The sequence below is a fragment of the Nycticebus coucang genome, chromosome 2 (genome assembly GCF_027406575.1).
Source record: "Nycticebus coucang isolate mNycCou1 chromosome 2, mNycCou1.pri, whole genome shotgun sequence".
In the NCBI taxonomy this organism is placed as follows: domain Eukaryota; kingdom Metazoa; phylum Chordata; class Mammalia; order Primates; family Lorisidae; genus Nycticebus; species Nycticebus coucang.
The window spans coordinates 68,944,161-68,966,026 of record NC_069781.1 but is presented as its reverse complement, the minus strand read 5'-3'; the positions used below and the strand labels follow the sequence as shown (position 1 = coordinate 68,966,026).

The 21,866-nt window shown below is 35.0% G+C and overlaps 1 protein-coding gene across 28 annotated transcripts in view; it reads right to left on the bottom strand.

Annotated features, from left to right (window-relative positions):
• Nucleotides 1-21,866, bottom strand: part of PTPRD (protein tyrosine phosphatase receptor type D) — a 2,247,062-nt gene that overhangs the window by 1,364,777 nt on the left and 860,419 nt on the right. For all 28 annotated transcript variants that reach the window (XM_053572732.1, XM_053572883.1, XM_053572736.1 and 25 more), the window contains exon 6: nucleotides 7,197-7,235. The gene's annotated coding sequence lies outside the window, so the exon portion shown is untranslated. The remainder of the gene's footprint in view (nucleotides 1-7,196; nucleotides 7,236-21,866) is intronic.

Below are 21,866 nucleotides of genomic sequence, written 5' to 3'. Positions count from 1 at the left end.
AAAGATACTTACTTGACACTGAAGTAATATTAACGTGAGACTAATGAAAACAAAAGTTTGTAAGGTTACTAAAATGCATACTCAATTTTTTTTCAAAAAATTAAATGGACTATATAATTTTCCATATTATAATTCCATATTTCCCTAATTCTTATTTGTTTCTGAAATTGTAAATGACATCTTCCACTATATGTCTCCAATTTTCACAGAAGGTAACCTAGTTCATCAACAACTAGAAATCAGGAATGACCTCAGAAAGACACCTTCATATGTTTGGATATGTTTGTGGGCAACTTCTAAAGGAATACATCTCCCTGTGAGCTTAGGGTTTGTATTGCAGATTCAGTGTTCAGCCTTGGGCAGAGTGGCCATTGCTTTCGTGCTCTCTAGAAAGGGGTGAGGATGAGACCTGGGGCCATCACCTGCCACTGTAGAGCTTTCCTGGAATCAGGAATACACAATACTCATTAAACAGTAAGTCCAGTGCTCTGAGTGCCCAAAATAAAAAGGTAACACACAAAAACAGAATAATAAATAGGAAGTTTCTGAAAATTAGAAAAACACAATTTGGTATTATTTTTATTTTGGTGAACACCTGGAGAGGAACTGCTTGATTTAGGATAGGAGGAAGGAAATCACACAGGGAATGTGTGCTTAATTAACCACAAAACATTCCTTCGATATATTAGTACTGTGATAGATAAGACAACGTCAGATTTGTTTGCATCACTATTCAGATTGTTTTCATAAAGGCATTTTTAATATTCTATGTCAGATAAGAATGACTAAAATAAGAAAAACAGTAGATTATTTAATTTCTACTAAGAGACCATTCTTCTCTGCAGTCCACTTACCCCATTTCCCTGAAAATAAGACATTCTCCAAAAATAAGACCTACTTACAGGAAAGATAAGACGTCCCCTGAAAATAAGACCTAGTGCATCTTTGGGAGCACACCTTAAAATAAGACACTGTCTTATTTTCAGGGAAACAGGGTATTAATGCTATTGGAGGCCAACTCTTCAGGACTATTACTAGCAAACATGTGAGTCCTATGCTACCCTGAGGGAAAAACAATTACTTTTTTTTTTTTTTTTTTTTTTTGCTTAATGCCAGGGAAATTGCTCAAACACTAGTAGTCCTTCCAAAATAGATCATGCTGCCTTGTGAAGGTTTTTTGGACTCCATCTCGAAGATAAAATTAGGTGAGAGAAATAAGCACATACTTGGTGAATAGGAAATTATTGTGGGGATGTAACATTTCACGTTGGACTAAATCCCTGATACAGGGACTCTGATTCTTACAAGTAGAATAAAATTATTGAGATGAATTTGAATATCCCATAATTTTAGGGACTACTTATGACTCACATGAAGTACCCCATGAGACATAATTTGGTGTGCCCCTTCCTTATTAATAAATTTAAATTCTTTCATTTCCAGGTAATGGTATAAAATTGTTTTTTATCTCTAGTACTATGTGTGAAGTAGTTATGTTTAACTAGTGAACTGCTGTAGAAATGAAGTTAGCTGGCCTGGTGGTGTCATTTAAATTGGTATGACTCTTAAAAAGAAATACCATAGGGAGACTTCTACTATGAAAGGCAAAAATAAAAAGCCAAAGACATAGGAGGGATTGTTTCAGGTTATTCTAAAAGTAAGGTAAGAGCTGAACGTATTTAACTCTGAGCACCACACCAAAATAAAACCATAAAGACACAGTCACTCTTGTAATTTAGGATACGATTGTAATATGTCCTTTAACACGGATTGTTGCTTAATGACAGTTAAGATTAAAAACTTTAAAATATTTGGGCGGCACCTGTGGCTCAAGAAGTAGGGTGCTGGTCCCATATGCCGGAGGTGGCGGGTTCAAACCCAGCCCCGGCCAAAAAAAAAAAAAAAACTTTAAAATATTCTTACAAGAATGGCTGTTCATTTTTCAATTGGAAAGTAGACCATTTTGAATTGAGATGTGTCCTATATATTAAATGTTTTAGTATATATTTTCTCAAAGCCTTTACATTGAAGTTTAGGTTATTTGCTAGGAAAAAAAAAATTAGAGGTAATCCAGATTATTTGGTAAAGGTAAGGAAAGAACTATTTCAAGGTCAAAAATAAAATCGTCAAAATATGACTACTGAAACATGGCTGTAGATTTCAGAATTACCCAAAGGCTGTAGTCCCCAGTGTGCCCTGGTCTATTTGATTAGTGTGGACGGGCTTTATGCTACAGTAACAAAACAAAACAAACAAGCAACTCAGCAGCTTAAGACAACAATTTATTTCTCATTCATATAAGCAAGCTATAGAACTGGGAGAATCTTCACAACAGCTGTCTTCCATCCGGAGACTCAGAGGTCAGGAGGATTCAATCACGTGTCTCTACTATCTCAAACAGATGCCTCCTCTGTAATCTCCTCCGCAGAGGAACAGTGATTCTGAAAAACCACCCAGAAGCTTTTCACCTCCTCTGTACAGAAGGGATGAAGTCCACTTTTATTTTTCCCTTGGCCAGTAGCAATCCCATGGCCCCTCCTAACTGCAAGGTGGAGGGAAAATATAATCTCCTTATATTCAACAAAGAATAGAAAACCCGGATACTGATGGACACTAACAGTATCTCTTACCCTATCTTCATGACTTCCAATAACCTGCTATGCCATCAAAATAAAGGGAAATAAGCAAAGGCCTTAAAGCAAATGTTCATAATTTTATTCAATAAAAATTTATTTAAATAATAAATAAAATCATCTAATTATGTAGAAGACATAAAATGAAGGTCCTGCAAGTCTAGGGCATGTCACATAAATTTTTATCTTACCCAATCCTTATCAGATCATGTGCACAAAATTGTTCCTAAATTGTGAGAGAATAAATCTATTAATAAATTCATGAGAGTAGGATACCTTCCTGTGGTCTCTAAGTGTGTGATTTATTCTCATACCATGATGATTTATGTCAGAATCACATACTAACAGTGATAATAATGTTAATAGTTGTATTGTTTTAAAATGTGCAGAGTTGTTTTCTACACTATATGTTTTAAAAGTCAAAATTGTGAGGTAGAATTAGGTGTAGTTTGTTCCCTCAAATTTATACACACTACATAACAACTTTAGAAAACATACAGTATTTACCAAAAAATATTTAATTTTGGGGGATAGAGTAACTTAAAATATTAATATGTTTTGACATTTGTTAAAGAAAAATACATATTTTTCATTCTCTAGATTAGAGACCGCACTCAATGCTTGGAAGATGCAATACCACAGTTGACAAAATTGCATTATTCGAAATAAATCTCATGACTAATGTTAAGCATAGGAATATGATTTTCAAGATACCTGTATTATTGTAAAAAAATTCAGGATGGACAAAGTTGCATAAAATTTGCATTAAAAAACTGAGAATACCAATGAGAAAATGAAGCATTCATTAATCATCATTGTCTAACTGCAGAAGGATTAAAGGGTTACCATAGATTTTGCTTCACTTACTGATGACATGGTTATACATATACAAAAGGTATATGTATACATATGTCCAAAATGGGCTGTGACAATTTTTTTTTCCTTTGGATTTAAATTAAGCTGTTTTGAATTTTTGTTAAATAATTCTAAAAGTACACAAGACAAAAACTCATTTTAAGGGCTATTTCTCAAATACACATACAACTGGGTTTCATTGAAAGCTTACTGAGGAAATGGATCTCGGTGTAGTCTTTGAACTCCAAGGGATAGGTTAAAAGCTTGGCATCTTGGTTAATTAACTATGTAATGGTGAACAAACTAACTAACCTCTCTGACCATTAATCTTCTCATCTCTAATGGTAGACCAGAACACCCTCCTGAAAGTGTGACTGGAAGCCTGACCTGAGACTACATTGGAAAAGTATCTACGCTGGGCCTGCCATGCAGGGAATGCTGGAATTCACATGCCCTTCCACTATACGTCATCAGCCTATGTTACTATTTTGACCCCTTTACAAGTCCAAACTCCAGGTGCAGAAAATAAAATTTATGAATTGGAACAAATTGCTGCAATTACACAGATACAAAAATCACTGAATTGTAAACATTGAACACATTATCTTATTTAAGTGAAAAAAATGCTGCGGTTAGATTTTCTGTACATATTTCAACTTCTATGTGGGGAATAGGAGGTGAAATGAATTTTTAGTAGTTACACAGTAAATATTATTTTTTAGCTTGAGTATTATATCATTGAATAGAGTAGATTTCAAGGTATTTAATTTGTAATATAAGTTAGCATATTATCATTTATATTTCAAAACTACTGTGGTTTTCACTTAACATTTATTTTCCTTTCTCTCCAATTGTACTGTAAAAACCCAATTTTATAGAATATATTATAATAATTTAGATTTTTTGTTGTTGTTGCAGTTTTTGGCCAGGGCTGGGCTTGAACCTGCCACCTCCAACATATGGGGCTGGTAGCCTACTCCTTGAGCCACAGGTACCACCCAATAATTCGGATTTTTTCAAGGTACTACTTGTATCATCTTTCATGTTCATGTCATTTTTTTCTTAAAAATAATAATTTGACAAAAGCAAACAATTATAGTCATAAAAATTTAAGTTTGATATTTTTAAGTAGAGTTATAATCCTAAATAAGTTAGTCAACTGAAAATATTTATTGAGTAGCCACTTAATAATGAATGGTGCACGAGGTATGCTGCGCTAACAATGAAATTTTTACCTCATGTCACAAGCTCACAAAATTGCTTAGTGGAAAACAGCTATTTTCCAAATCTAACACAAGAACCTTGTAACATATGATAGTATGAGATAAAAGTCCTCCCCCTTGTCATCCTGAAAATAAAGATTTCCTGGAGAGGGGCAATTAAACTACAAAATGTAAAACAATAAACACTTCTAGGAGATAGCAGGACCTGAATTTGGCCTTGAGGAATGAATATTAAATGGATGTATGGGCAGATACAAGAGATGATTCTGCTCACAGAAGCAGAAATTGTGACGGTAGGGGCTTTACGTGGGAAGAACAAAACAATCTTATCTTGGTATATGCTGAAGAAAGGCTGGTTTTGGATAAGTGTGGCAATACTAATTACATCTTACATGTCAGAATGAGGAGGAAAAACTCATGGGAAACATGGTGGGATAAATAAGTATGAGAAGTATTGTTCTAAAATTGATATTTTGTCATTTTTATAAAACATGAATTAAAAGTGTAATAAACTAGAAGACCCAGAGTATCACTGTGCTCATCTAGAACAGGGAGACCACACTGACAATTTAATGAAGAAGGTGAAATTTAGGTGAAAGGACAGTCACAGGCCCCCGATCCAACTTGCACAGCTAAAAAACGTTTAGGATGGGAAAATACACAGGAATGCTAGGATTCATTATGATGAAATTGGGGATACAAAATTTTGATATGTAAATTTCTATTATATTTCTACTTTATAAATTTCTACAAAAGTTCTATCATGTTTCTACGACTATTTCGAGTTCTCTCAATGAAGCCTAAGCAAGGCTTTCATTTGCAGAAAGTGCTGAGAGAAAAGAGAGACTGACCCTCATCCTAAGGATGAAAGTTGGCTAAGAATTTGATCAGGACTTTTAAAAATTATTAAGGAATTTCTGTTGTTCCTACTTAATGGATAAATATGGAGCACTGAATTCATCATTGTGAACTGCTATGTCTCTGTTTGGGAGAAATTTGTATGTAACCCATCCAAAGGTAATGCAAAATTGTACTCATACCCAGCAGAAGTCTGTGTGATGAAAGGCTGAACTATTTAGCACAATAAAAAGCAGCTTGTCTTCACCACAAGCTGGGTAAAGTGCTAACAGAGTATTTTAGGGTGACTTATTCTTCACTTGTCTCACAGGACTCAAACACAGGAAATAAGGTAGAAGTAAAGCATGTTAAAATGGATTCTTTTAGGAGGTATGCAGACCCCAACAATATATGAGTTTGCACTGTTGTTGAAAAGAGAGACTAAACACAAACACCTAAGGAAAAAGGCATGGCCCATGGCTGTCAGTAGTTACGAGATCTTTCATGTGCTGTAATTCTGCGTGTTACTGTTCAGTGGGAGGTACGGAGTTGAAAGACAGAAGCAGCATGGAAATAAGATGATCCTAAGATACTCAGCTGAGAAACCCTGAGAAGCATTTGGAAGGGAAAGATAATGGACAACACAAGGAGATCCTGACCTCCCACCACTCTCCCACTCTGACCCAGCAGTACCCAGTCGATACTGAAAAATAGGGTATGATACTGAAAAATAGGGTATAGTACAAAAAATAGGTTTATTGCTACCCATTCACTTACAGTTCATATTTCTCGTGGTTCTGTATATAGAAACAGTTACACAGTCAGGAAAGGGGGGATCCCAGACTATACAGAAATCAAAAGTAGATGTCTCTTTAGAATAGTAAATAAGATTAAAAAAAATGGTAAAATACATTTTATAATTTTGCGTAGATTCAGAATACGGTAGGCTCTCCCCAATGCATAAATTTGAACATGAGCAATATGTCAACAACATCTGGAGAAAAAAAAAACAACTGGATGTGGCCAAACATGATCACAAAGCTACCATTTGGAAAAAATACACTTCACAGAAAATCTTCTATCTTAACCAGTCTTTTTTTTAATTATTATTATTAAACAATCTTTACCAGACCTATAAGATATGTGCCAGGCCAATGCTATGAGAATGTTAAGAGTTTCCACGTGGAAAGGAATAGTGCCTTCATTGTGTTTCAAGCTTTGTAACACATAAACTCTAGTGCCAACACTCAGTGTCGGATTAACAGTAATGACCCAGTTATCAGCTCCTCTCTGATTTTCAACTTGCTTTTGCATTTGATCCATTTTAAAAGAAATTTTTCAGATTGGTGCTTTCTGCCTTTTCCCTGCATAATCTTCTTTTCTATTGAAGACTCTTTCCAAGACGATGTTTTGTTTCCTTAAAAAATGATACTTTAGTTCAGAATGTGCACCAGATTTCTGAAGTTAAATCTCAAAAAAACCTTACTTACCAGATCAGGAGACACAGGTTAAGATGTAATTGACCTTTTCAACTGGCTTTATTAGATTTTAACTCAGAGAATGGAAGTGAAGGAAGAATTTTTTTTAAATAATTAAGCTTGAAATAGGAAGAAAAACATCTTCCAAAGATTAGAAAAAGAGATCTCACCAGGTTTTTGAAGTCACCAGATGATCCAGGAGTCCAAGCCTGTCCAAGCAAAACAGAAAACAGATATTTTAGTTTTCTGGTTTAAAAAAATGGACAATAAAATTTTATAATTCTACAGTATTATTTACCTCTAAACATATTGCATATTGAAGAAATACTTTAGGAAATAATTTTCCTAGATGACATACTTTTTTTTTTTTTTTTACTTAAAGTGTTTATTAAACCTCATATTGGGTCATGAAAACAAACAACAAAAGGAAATAGTCTAGCTCCCAGAATTAGTTTTCCAGTTATTCAAAAGGACTATAATAATTCAGTTAATTCTCACAGTTCTCAAAGAAGAATCTTATTAAATGTATTTGAAATTATTTAAGACATGCATTTAATTTTCTTTTGAGAAAAACAGACCTATGTAAAAAAAAATTGTCCTATTTTCAGATCTTTGCTGACTATAAGACAGTAATTAGTTTTGACTTTGACTCATTTTGTAAAGTAAATCCATGGAAGATATTTTAATGACAAAAATAAAAGGCTTCTCATTTTTAAATGATATTAAAATGCAGCACCTATTTTTTAAAAGTATTTGAAGTTCAAATGAAAAGCAGTATCTGAACAGCACAAATTCTCAGGAGAAGACTCCACACCTGCCATGAGAGGTAAAGGTTTTATAAATGTTGTCTCCTGTAAAGGCGACGGCAAACATTGTGAGGACTTTGGCAAATATGCCTGCCTGCCTCTGTGTTTGAGTAGAAATATTGAACCTCTAACCATTATTATTACAAAATAAAGGAGATTATTTTTAAAACATCTGATAGTAGCCTTTTCCTTTTACCTTGAGGATCAAGTTTGAAATTACATATTGTATGAGTATTAAAATGCATATCTTTCTTCCAAAGAGAATGGAGAACACAATAAATGTAAAAGGGAATTAACACTGTTGCAGACGGGTTTATGTGTGTATATGACTACCTGTCTCCATCTTATTGTCAGGAAATTTAAATTTGGCTATTTCTGTCTGGTTAGATTAATCTCCATAACATTGGACCCCTACCAAATTGTAACAATCACCCAATGTCAAACCGTTAAACTCCTCTAAACTGATGTTGGTGGCTCATGCCTATAATCCTAACACTCTGGGAGGCTGAGCAGGAGGATGGCTGATGGCCAGGAGTTTGAGACCAGTCTAGGCAACATAGGAAGATTGGGTCTATATGAAAATATAAGAAAAATCAGCTGGGGATGATAGGGAATGTCAGTAGTCCCAGCTATTCAGGAGGCTGTGGTAGGAGAATCTCTAGAGCCCAGGAGTTCAAAGGCACAGTGAGCTATACTGACCCCATTGTATTTCAGCCTGGGCAACAAAGTAAGATCCTATTTCTAACTTATTAAAAACAAACAAACAAAGAAACAAAACCCTCCTTAACTAGAGCCTAGAATCATTTAAGAAAATCCATAGTTTACTTCTGAAAAACTGTATCATTAAATAAATAACAATGAAAAGCAAAACCTGTTTCACTTGTGAAGAGCAAGTGATAGAGATCTTGCTATACTATGAAGCAGCTTGTTAATTCCCTAGCCCAGATTCAAAGGTATAAAGCAGATCTACCTCCTGGAGTCCTCTGCGCCTGGATCTCAGTTCTGCTTGTTGGCCATAGAGAACTTCTTGTGTATTTTATTATATTTTTATATTTTTAAGTTATTTCTTTGGTGTGACTTTATGAACTGCAAAAGAATTTTGCCAAAGTACAAATGCATATAAGTGAAAAAATTACCGCAAAGTGAAATGTCACGTAACGGCTACAAAGACCAAGAACTTGCACGTGGTTAAACCAGAGAATCCCATGCCTTGTTCTGTCACAGAATATATGTACGCAGATGCCTTTTCAGAGACTCGTAGCTGCATTAATTTCAAATTTACTGAAAATATCAGTTTCCTCACTGCTGTACAATATTAGTTTTGTTATAAATTAAGAGTCCATAGATGCTCTGCTCTGTTTCTAGACTTTATTCCATTTAACTGTATCTATATCAGATACTGTCTTACATGATGCAGCTTTATAATAAGTCTTGATATCCAGGCTCTTTTTTTTTTTTCCTTAAGAGTGTGTTGAATTTTATTTCTATTTTATTGAGATATAATTTACATAACAAAAATTTCATTATTTAAAATTATATAATTTGGTGATTTTTAGTACATTCTCAATTTTTACAAATACCACTATGAATTCCAGAATGTTTCAAACACCTCAAAATAAAACTATATAATACCTGTTTGTAGTCAATACCAATTCCTTCATATATTCTTTCCTCAGCAACTTCTAATGTACATCTGTCTCTTTGAATTGGCCTATTCTAGATATTTTATATAAATGGAAATGTACAATGTGCAGCTTTTATGCAACATGTAGCTTTTCTGTCTAGCTTATTTCTTTTATCATAATGTATTTCAGGTCCATCCATATTGAAGCATGTAACAGTACTTTGCTGATTATGGCTGAATAATATTCCATTGAATTAATATACCACAAATGTTTATGCCTGCATTGGAAGGAAGACATTTGAGTTGTTTTCACTTTTTTGCCATTGTAAATAACGCTATGCTATTATGACCATTCTTGTATGAGTTTTAGGTGAACGTGTTTTCAGTCTTTCTGGCTATATCTCACTGTTTCACTTGGTAGTGAAATTTCTGGGTCATATGGTAATTCTATGTTTAACTGAGGAGCCGGCACACTGTCTTCCGCAGCAACTGTGCCATTTTATCTCCCCATCAGCAATGCATGAGGTGAGGGTTATAATTTCTCCACATCCTTGTCAACAATTATGTTCTATTTATTTATTTTTTTAATTATAGCCATCTAGTGAATGTGATGGCTCTCACTATGGTTTTAATTTCCATTCCTTTTTTTTTTTTTTCTTTTGAGACAGTCTCACTTTGTCACCCTCAGCAGAGTACCGTGCTGTGACAGCTCACAGCAACCTCAAACTCTTGGGCTCAAATGATTCACTCGCCTCACCCTCCCAAGGAGCTTACCATTTTCCTGTTTGAGTTCTAAGTGTACTTTATACGTTTAAATGTTAATCTCTTATGATTTGCAAATATTTTCTCCCATTCTGTGGGTATATCTTATTCTGTTGCTTATGTACTTAATCCCAATGTAGATCATTCAATAAAGCATTCCTATTTAATAATTATATGCCATTAGACATGGTATTTTTATTTTCTATTTTACTATATATTTATTGTATATAGAAGTACGATTGATTTTCTATTGACTGTGTATCGAGTAATCTTGTAAAAACCATATACATAAGTCAGAAAAGTCCTGAGACAGACTGTGTTATGGTCCATTATTTCACTTTCAAGAAATACAGTTGACAGTGTCCTTTCTGATTCATCTGTGCAAGTTTCAATTTGCTCAGCTTATGATTCTTACTGGGAAGACTTCTTTTGATTCCGTCTAAGTGGATTTTACATTTCTTGAGTTTTATGCATCTCAAAAGTTTCATAATGACCCCATTAAAATAACTCAACAGTATTTTCTTTTCAATTTACTATCTATGCTCATGTTATATGTGATAATATCTGAACTTAAAGAAGTCTGTTTATATCTATACCCATGCTTGTGTATGTATGGAGACAAGCACTCATGTATATGTGTACATGCAAGTGTATGTATATTTGGCATTATTTTACTCATCAAGATGATCACTACAATACTGAATAGAAGTGGTGATACTGAGTGCCCTTGTTTGATCTCCAAAGGAATAATTAAGTGTGATATTTTTTGTACGATAGAAATTTTTTTATCATAATGAGAAAGGACACTTCTATATCTATTTACTGCGAGTGTCAATTATAAAGGTTTTTATTATCCATTACATTACTTTAATCGTTATGTAATTATGTAGTTTTTTTCTTTCTCTTATCACCTTTAAGTTACATTTTTTCTAAAAATTTATTGTATTCAAATTTTAATGTTTTTAAAAAGTGATCTTTAACATCCTCTTAATATCTTTTGAATGTCTTTAGGATTGGCAGACTTAACTTTTTATTCCTGACATTAATTATTCTCAATTCCTCTCTTTTTTTACTTAATTAGTTGCATCAGTATATACCACTTTCATCACTTTATTCAAATGACCAGTTATGCTCATGTAGATCCTCTGTATTGTATGAAGTATAAGGTATGATATTTTTCACTGTATTATCTTCTGATATTTAATACTTCTCTTCTTTCATATTTGATACAAACATGATGTTTTCTCCCTAATATTTTGTGATAAACATATATTGATTTTCTTCCTTTTTACTTTCTTGCATGTGTACTTAAAGTACAGTTTTCATTATTAACATTGCCTTTCATCATGGAACACAGCATTTTAATTTGTATTTATTTCTAAATATTTCAAGGCACATTTTAACTCAAGTTATTCAAAACTGTGTATTTGTATATTCTGAATTTTCTCATAGCTGAAGATTTTCTAGCTCAAATCAATGTGTGCACAAAGTATATACTCTACCTCATGTCAATACTCTATGGTTTTTCAACCTTTTTATCTCACAGCGCACTTGAACCTATAATTAAACTTCCACGGAACACAAAAATTATGTTGCTCAAAAAAAAAATTTAAAATGAATATACTTACTGTGTTTTGAACTTAAAAAATAATTTAATTAATGATTTTTTAAAATTTTCTCAGCACACCAAAGATCCTCTCACGGCACACCAGTGCGCCATGACACACCGGTTGAGAATCACTGCTCTATGTATTGAAACTTGCTATATGATTCACCATTTGGTCAATTTTTATAAATGTTACCAGACATGAGGAACCTATGTCTTTGGAACCACATGTAGCCTTCTAAATCATTCAGTGCAGTCTTCTGACTAAATCTAAATTTTATAGAACAAAGCTGCTTGAAAAAGGGATTTGTTCTGTGAAATTCAGATTCAGTCTATGGGCTACACTTAGGAATCTGGAGGGCCATAGACATTTGAAAATAAATATTCTGTTATTGCCTTTATTGTTGTAGATACATAAATTACTTTAAATGTGTTGATCTTCTTTTTGTTCTTTCAAATAATAGAAGATGTGTATTGTAGCATCCAATCATAATTTAAGGTTTGTCTCTTTTTTCCTTTAAGCTCCATGAGTTTTCTTATATATATTAGGCTATGTTAATAAAGACGGAATACATTATACAAGGTATCAGTGTAGCAAAAACATTGTACTCTATTTTTCTGAAATACATGCATACAAAAAGATCACAATTTTTATATCCATTTATTTAGTAGAAATTATCTAATAAAGTATTTCCATTTTATCTATAGAACTATTTTTGTTTCTAGGTTGATTTTGTTTGAAATTAATTGCATTGAACCAGTATTTTCATTGATTTTTCAAAAAAAGAACAAATTTTTTTTTGTAGAAATAAATACATAATAAAATAAATATAATATCTGCGCTCTCATGAGTGGAAACTACCAGCTCCTCTAGGGAGATTCAAAGAAGGCTTTAACTGGAGTGTGAATACATTTTCCAAACAAGGAAGATGGCATATGCAACAACATAAATGACCACACATTCTATGTGGCTAGAGCCTGAGGTTTGTGATAGAAACACATATGACCAACATTTAATTTTCTCAGCACCATTTATGGAATGTGGCTTCTTTACCCAGTGTATAAAGAAGCCACATTCTGCTTTGCTGGATCAATTGTCTAAAGGTAGAGGGTGTTATATCTGGGGTCTCTATTCTCTTCCATTGGTCTATGTCTCTATGTTTGTGCTAATACCATGCTATTTTGGTTACTATAGCCTTGTAGTATAGTTTTAAATCTAATAAGATGATGACTCCAGATTTGATCTTTTTGCTTAAGATTGTTTTGGCTGTTTGGGCTCTTTTCTGGTTCTAAATGAAACATAAAATTATTCTATGTGAAAGACATTGACAGTGATTATATGGAATCTGTAAATCACTTTGGGTACTATGGATATTTTAACAATGTTTATTTCACTGATCCACGGGCATGATATGATTTTCCATTTATTTGTGTCATGTGTGTTCCCTCCCCCCTCAGAATTTCATAGTTCTCTTTGTAGAGATCTTTTACCTCCTTGGTTAAGTATACTTCTAGGTATTTTATTTTCTTTGTATCTACTGTGAATGGTATTGAGTCTTTGGTTTCACTCTCAGTTGACTGGTCTTGATCAATAAGAATGCTACTGATTTATACAGAAGAATGAAACAGGATCCATCTTTCTCGCAATTCAGAAAAATTAATTCAGGATGAATAAAAGACTTAAATGTGACATGTGAAACCTAGAATGCTAGAAAAAATGTAGGAAAAACTCTTTTAGATATCAATGTAGGCAAAGAATTCATGACTAAGATCTCAATGGCAACTATAGCAACAACAAAAATAAATAAATGGAACTTGATCAAATTAAAAGCTTCTGCACAACTAAGGAAATACTCAACAAAATAAACAGACAACAAACAGGACAGGAGAAAAGATTCACAAGCTATGCATCCAACAAAGGGCTAATAACCAGAATCTATAAAGAACTGAAATAAATCAGTAAGAAAAAAATATTAAAAAGTGAACAAAAGGCATGACCAGAAGCTTTTCAAATGAAGATAGATAAATGGCCAATAAAAATTTTAAAAGCCCAATGTCACTCACTAATTACCAGGGAAATGCAAATTAAAACCACCATGAGCTATCACCTTATCCCAGTTAGAATGGCTTTTATCAAAAATTCCAAAAATAAGAAATGCTGGTGTGGGTATACAGAGGAAAGACCACTTATACACTATTAGTAGGACTTCAAATTAATACACATATAACCTCTAAGAAAATGAGTAACCAGTTTGAAAATTCCACAAAGAACTATAAGTTGACCTACCATTTGATCTAGCAATCTCACTTCTGGGCATTTACTCAAAGAAAATGAACTCATTTTACCAAAAATACAGCTACACTCAAGTGTTTATTTCAGTACAATTCACAATTGCAAAGACATGGAGTTGACCTATGTCCATTATTTCATGAATGGATCAACAAAATGTGGAATACATATATATACCTTGGAATATTATTCAGCCATAAAAAGGATGAATTAATGTCTTTTGCAACAATTTGGTTGGAAATGGAGACAATTATATATATATATTTTTTTTTGTAGAGACAGAGTCTCACTTTATCACTCTCGGTAGAGTGCTGTTGCATCACAGCTCACAGTAACCACCACTCCTGGGTTTAGGCAATTCTCTTGCCTCAGCCTCCTGAGTAGCTGGGATTACAGGTGCCTACCACAACGCCTCACTATTTTTTTATTGCAGTTTGGCTGCGGCAGGGTTTGAACCCAGCATCCTTGGTATATGCCACAGGCACTGCCCCTGGAGACAATTATCTTAAGTGAACAATCTGAAGAATGGACACACAATCATCATATGTACTCACTATTAAATTAGAACTAACTGATGAGTACACATGTGCACAAAGGGAAGTTAAAACCAGTAGAAATTAAGCAGGTGGTTGAGGGAGGACAGGGTGGGCTAAATCCTGCCTACGGAGTACAATGTACACTGAGAGATGGGCAGACTTATAAACCTGACGCAAGCGTAACATAAGTGATCCATGAAACCAAAGACATTTGCACCCTGATAATATTTTGAAATTAAAAAAATGTCTAATATTTGAAAATAGAATTTGAGACCAGAATTGAAAGCCTTGCCAAGTACTTAGCAATTTGAAGATAAGACAGAACATATTTTAAACAACTGGGTGATGATGCCCTTAGCAAAAATAAAGCAATCTGAGGAAGTAGTAAAGGATTATAACAAGTAAAACGTTAAAGGCAATGAGTTTGAGAATCCTGTAGCTCACCAGGTGCTCTCTTTAGAAACCAACAGGACACACAGGTCTGGGCTCAGGATGAAAGTTATAAACTGGAGACACAGGTTTGGGGTGTATCAGTGTGTTAGTGATAGAAGCGGCGTGGGAGAAAAGACAGACTCAAAATTAATGACAAGCAGTAGATCCTGCAGGGCTCATTTCAAGAAAATCATCAAGAAAAGAACAGACAACCCAATTAAAAAGTGAGCAAAAGACCTGGACAGCAGAAAAGTAATACGCAAAACTGGTTGGGAAACGTAGGAGACATAGGTGCCAGGAGCTTGGGTCACGGGGCCAGGACAAGAGTGTCAGGGATGCAGGGTGTTCATCAGCACGTTCCAAGATGATGAAACAGAAATATGGCATTTCTAAGGCAAGGCTGGAATTGACAGCTTAATGCTTTGAGTGATAAATGGTAACTTAAAGAAATATGATTAAGCAGATGTATCGTTTTCTTTTTTGCATCTTGGAAAAAGGGCAGGAATAAGGTTTAAGTGTAGAGAGGATGTTGAGGAAAGGTAGGTCATTTTTAGGTACTTGTTATAAATTTGAGAGAGCCTCATCCATATTCTTTGTCAGCCTAAAAACAAACAAAAAAAAAAAACTGGCAGACTTATAAGGACTTCAGGTAAATACATAACACAAACTCTAATATTTATACCCTCAGATTGCTATGTAGGACACGACCATGTAAGTATCACCTCTTTTCCCTCCTAGTAGCTTCTTTTGATCAAAGTATGTACTTCAAATAGTATCCACTGCTGTCTGTGGGATTATATTCAGCCACTTTCATTAAAATTTCAAGTTTCCTTTTTGTCATTATACATGGTCATCATAGTGATACATAGAGACCTAAAGTAAGTTCTATATTAATTGTCATTTATTCAGATATTCCTGATAATTACAGGACACAATTATACTTCTGTCTATGACATAACAAATTACTCCAAATTATGTCCATTTTTTTATTGAAACAAAGTCTTACTTTGTCACCCTCAGTACAGTGCGTTGGCATTATAGCTCACTGCAACCTCTTGGCCCAAGCCATTCTCTTGCCTCAGCCTTTGCAGTAGCTTGGGACTACAGGTGCCTGCCACAATGCTGGGCTATTTTGTTTGTTTAGCAGGCTTGTGCTGTGTTCGAACGTACCAGCCCTGGAACATGTGGCCACCACCCCAACCACTGAGCTATGGGCACCCAAATGATGTCCATTTTTATATGTTTATCTAAATAATTTATCTTTTCCTTTCAATTGAATGTTTGGGACACTCTGTTCCCACATATCCTTATTTTGTCTTTCCAATCCTCCCTGGCAAAGGATCATGATCAATACATTCTCAGAGGGTGTTTGCAAAATTAATTAAGTATGTAAAAAGTGAATCCCTTAATAAATGAAACAGTTTTAAGTAAATGGAAAATCACTTGCCAAATGCATATTTCAGGTCCTTCAGAGGGAGGTAGCTGAATTTGTGTTCTGACTTTAGTGCTTTTGAGTTTTGTTCATTTATATAATTTCCCTAATCTTCAGTTTCCTCATCTATATACAGGAAATCTTAATGCCTAACTATAAATATCTAACTCAGGATTATCATAAAATTTAAATTTTACTCCCATAAAGAAATGTAGGACAGTACTTGTACCCAAACAAGGGGTCACTATGTTTAGATAAACCTGGCCCTCAGGTGCTGTCTGACCTTCCTCAGGTCCCAATTTTGGTACCATAAACTACAATCTATTCCTTGACACTATCTGGAGAGCCAGCTGTGCACGGTCCATGTCCTCTGCTTTTCCCAAAGGTATGATCCTTAACTAGAAGAGATGAAAACACCGCACTTGTGGCCCTAGACCTCAAATCTTACTTCTTTGTACCAATAATATCAATCACTAATATACACATGAAGATTTTTCTAACTGGATAAATTTGTCCTCTAAAAAATTAAGAGTGAGTTTGATGACTTCTGTTGAGTGCTCAAATGTGTCTTGAGTTTTTATCCAAAATTACAAAATACAAGCAGTTAGAGAAATGGGTATGGGTATATATATTTTTATTTTTTAATATATATATATATATACAGTCTCTCTCTCATCTCTACTCCTAGCAGTAATAGTGACAATACATAACCAACAATTGGGTGGGTACACTGGCCTATGCCTTTAACCCTAATACTTTGGGAGGCTGAGGGGAGAAGATCCCTGAGGCCAGGAGTTTGAGACTAGCCTGAGCAATACAGTGATATTTCAACTCTCCAGAGGGAAAAAAAGAAAGAAGAAGAAGAAGGAAATAGAAAAATTAGCCAGGTATGGTTGCACATGCTGGTATTCCAAGCTATTTGGTAGGCTGAGACAGGAAGATGGCTTGAGTGTGGGAGTTTGTGGTTTCAGTGAGCTATTATGATGTCATAGCAGTCTAGCCCAGGCAGTCGAGGAAGACCCTGTGGCAATTTAAAAAAAAAAAAAAAAAAAGTGGGTTGTGCCGGTGCCTGTGGCTCAAGGACTAGGGCACTGGCCCCATATCCCTGGAGTGGTGGGTTCAAGCCTGGCCCCGGCCAAAACTGAAAAAAAAAAAAAAAAAAAAAAGAGTAATAAATGAACTATTTCAGTATGTGCCAAATATGGAAATAAGTAAAAAATAAAAAAAATTAAAAATTTAAAAAGTTTTAGCAACATGACTACTATGAGGCACACAGGGAATCTTGTGAGATAACCATAGTTTCTCTTATCTAAGGTCAGTATGTTGAAAAGAACTGTGACGCCCACTGGTTACACAAACAGGAAGCAGAACTGACCTGCAAAGTCTCTGACTCAACCAACCAACTAGAAACAATCGTGTGGTGGTAGAACGCTTGCATTCTCATATCAGCCAGAGTGGGTTTATGACCCGAACTCTGTCTCTTATTACCTTGGGAGAGTTACTCAATCTCTTAAACATTTAACACTCAAGCAACTACCTAATTATGAAGACACTATCGTTATGTCCAAAGAAAATTGAATTGATCAAGTATTTAGAATATGGAAAAATAACTTAATTAAAAAAAAAAATCATACTGATAGCCTCTTTGTTTATAGGTCCTGGGAATGGAGGCCCATTCCCTGTCTATGGCAAACGTGTCTTGGTTTGTAAACTTCCTTACTCTGTAAACCTATCGTTCTCCTCCTAAACAAATTTTGATTCACGCTTGCCTTCCTTAAAAGTCAATATACACGTAAAATAACTAGAAGAAAGTAAACTTAAACTAAAAATCAGATATTTTTTAAAGCACCAGACTATCACATTTGTACTTTTCCTTGAGCTATAATTTTAATATGAAATAGATCATGTGGCTACTCCTTAGATGCAACTTGAGAACAAAACAGCCTTAAAGGTCTTGTGCGATGCAAAATATAAACTTATCAGCAAGGATTGATTTAGTACTTCTGACCACTTTGCTGATAAAGTGTTTCCTAGAAGTAAAATGAGGTCTTCAGTTCCCCCTTAAGAGGTGAGGAGGGAAAAGATGACTTCCTTTCCCTTTTTTCGACCCAAATGACAAGAAGATGAAACTGGAATTTGGAAAACATCACCCTGTTCATTTTCCATCTCCTTACTCATGATCACCACCCAAATCGCTGTGGCTGGACCTACCTCCCTTCATGATCTTTGGCTTAAAAGCTATGTAGACATAAAGAACACACACAGACAAGAAAGTGATGTCACACGGCCCAGGGAAAATGGAATCTGTTAGCTAGAGTTCCTTATTCTGATATCTCCATTATGGCAGGGCCAATGAATATTATATTTTCCTTCTACTCCATTGCTATGATTTTCATCCTTTCACATATCGCAATTACTCAAAAAATATAATGAAAGATTTAGCTGTTTTGTTCTCCTGAACATACTTTCTGAAAATTCTGAACTCAAACGATAGTATCTACTGTTCTTGATATTTACCAGTCTCTATGACCTTGCATGGTCTGGCCCTGTGCCTACCTTTCTAGCCTCAGTTTCTTTTTCATTACTGTACTGCAGCCACACTGGACCATTTTTAGTTCCTAAAGTTTTTCTGCCCCCACTTCCCATCATGCTTTTGCATATGGTACAGTGAGTCAGTCAAATGCTGGAATACCTCTCTTAAGTTATGTTCCTCTGCATTGCAGTCAGGACTTTAAACTGTAAAAAGACAAATATTTTCATTCAAAAGGATGATACATAAGCTCAAGTCAGCTCCCACCACTTAGTCACAACATAAACTGGACTTAGGTTAGAGACCAAGTGAGCAACTTTGATCACAACAAACGCAGCTATAACAATAAACAAAACAAAATGGAGGTCCTTATTATAAAGAAAATACAGGGGGTGCCAAAGAAATATATAGGCATTTTAAGAGATGTTATCCATCTCTTTTTGAAGATGAATTGAATTACAGTTGCAATGTGTGGTATGATGTTTGCAGTGACTCTTTTAATTGGAAAAGTTAAACTTGACTTGTATTCGCCTTTTGCTCAGTAAATATTGAGTATTACAGTTGTTTTTTTTTTTTTTTGGCCAGGGCTAGGTTTGAACCTGCCACCTCTGGCATATGGGGCTGGCGCCCTACCTCTTTGAGCCACAGGTGCTGCCCGAGGATTACAGTTTTAATATGTTTTTTTTTTCCTTTCTTAAAATGTGTATACAATTTTTAGCATGATCTACATCTTTTTCATTGGTTTGCAAATTAAAAAAAAAAAAGAACTTTTATATAGGATCTGATGCAGTGGCTCACACCTATAATCCTAGCACCATGGAAGGCCAAGGATTGTATAAGGCCAGGATTTCAAGACTAGCCAAAAGACCCTGTCTAAAAAAAAAAAAAAAAGTAAAAAATAAATTAGCTTAGTGTGCTGGTGGTATGTTTGTAGTCTTAAATACTCAAAAGTCTGAGGAGGGAGCATTGCTTGAGCACAGGAATTGGAAGTTGCAGTGAACTATAGTCATACCACCACACTCTGTCCTGGGCAACTGACTGAGGCTCTGTCCCTAAAATAAATAAACAAATAAATTTAAGGAAAAGTATTAAAGGTATCAATGATCTCATGAGAAACCAAGTTTGCTCAGGAAATCTAAGAGAAACTCAGCAATGCTTTTAAAAATGTGCTCAGTCTGGCCAAAAGAATTAAAATATGAAGGAAAAATAAAAAAGAGGACAGCTCAATCTAGAAGAAGGACAAAATTGTTCTTAGGAGGCTGGTTGTCATCTTATAATGTAAACTCAACATCCACAAAATGAAAGAGAAATCGTGCCCAGGTCAAACAGTGTTTTTTAAAGAGGTTTCAGAAAAGAGATTTTAATTGTTACTACATCAGAAAGTTAATTGCGTCCAAATATAACAAAAGAAGGGAGGCAAAGTCTCAGAGACTAGATCTTTTGGGAGAAAACACACATCCAGATCTGGCAGGGGAGACAATCTGTAGACAGAGTAATTAGCACAATTAAGAAATTACCTCTTTAGGACTCACATCATTACACTATATTTTATCTGGAAATCTGTATAGAGTTGAGAAGAAAACACCTTTTGGTGTTCTGGCTAGTCTTGAAATCTATGTAGAATTCTTAAAAGTTTTATAAAGTGAATGTAATAAATTTGTACCCACTAAATTGGTATGATTTATGATAGAGTGAGATATGTGTGTTACTTAGCCATTGGGAAGTCTGAGATGTTGGATGAGAAGTGGACTGAGAGGCAGCACAGGAATGCGGCATCCCAGATGTGAGAGCCCAGGGGCGATAACACACCGCATCCTGCCTGAGTGACGCGCTTTGCAGGAATGTGCATCTCAAGCAGGATTATTCAACTTTAGGATGTGAAGATTGGCAAGATTTGTTACAAAGGTACTTTTGTTTTGTTGACCTATCTAGTACTCATTCTCTTTTTAACTGTCACAAGAAAACAACTAGAGAACTATCTGTCTAAAACACATGCCTGGACCACAAAGCAAAGTAGAACAAGGAAACAGAACATTCTTAACCTATAAACAGTACTAGGCCTGTATGTCTTAGAAAAGGTTTACCAAGTTAAACAGTTAAAAACTCAGCTCAGCCTCCTAGAAAGTTATAAGGAAACAACAGCAGGAAATAGAACACTGGAGTCCTCTCCTTTGCTCTAAAGAATGATGTTATAGCAAAAAGAGAAGTTTCTAACATCTCTGAAGGAGTACACAGTTTTTATGGCCTGGAAAGGAGGGAAGGAATGTTCTGGGGAGTAGCTACTGACGGAGGCCTAGGATTTCCCCAGCCCACCTGAGCACATATGCTTCAAGACTCTCAACAGCTTCTGTACAGATTCATGATTTTCCAGATGAAACTAACCTGGTATTAAGAGAGAAACCCTTCTAAGGAAGTATGCGCCATAGGTTTAAGCATTTCCATATTTAAAGTCTGTGGCAGCAGTTGGTGCAGCACAGAACTTAATACAGCTGTAGGAGTATGTGAGCCTTGTCATAACACAGAATCCACATCCATTACAGCATCAGGGTTGGGAAGTAAGTAGTTCTGAATATACCATTTGGGGGGGAAAGGCACCTCAGATTGTACCTGGTAACTGAGTCTGCCCTTATTACAACTTTCTAAACATAGCAATATAGTCTAAGAGTTTCCTAGACACTTTCTCAGAAAGGTATAGACATGCAGGTGAGTTTCCTCCAAGACATGACATAGTCAATATAGTGTCATAACTAAGCTTGCGATGGAAAAGATCTTATGGGTCCACAGGTCTTGGAATCCAGGTACCGTGCATGGAGTGAATGGCA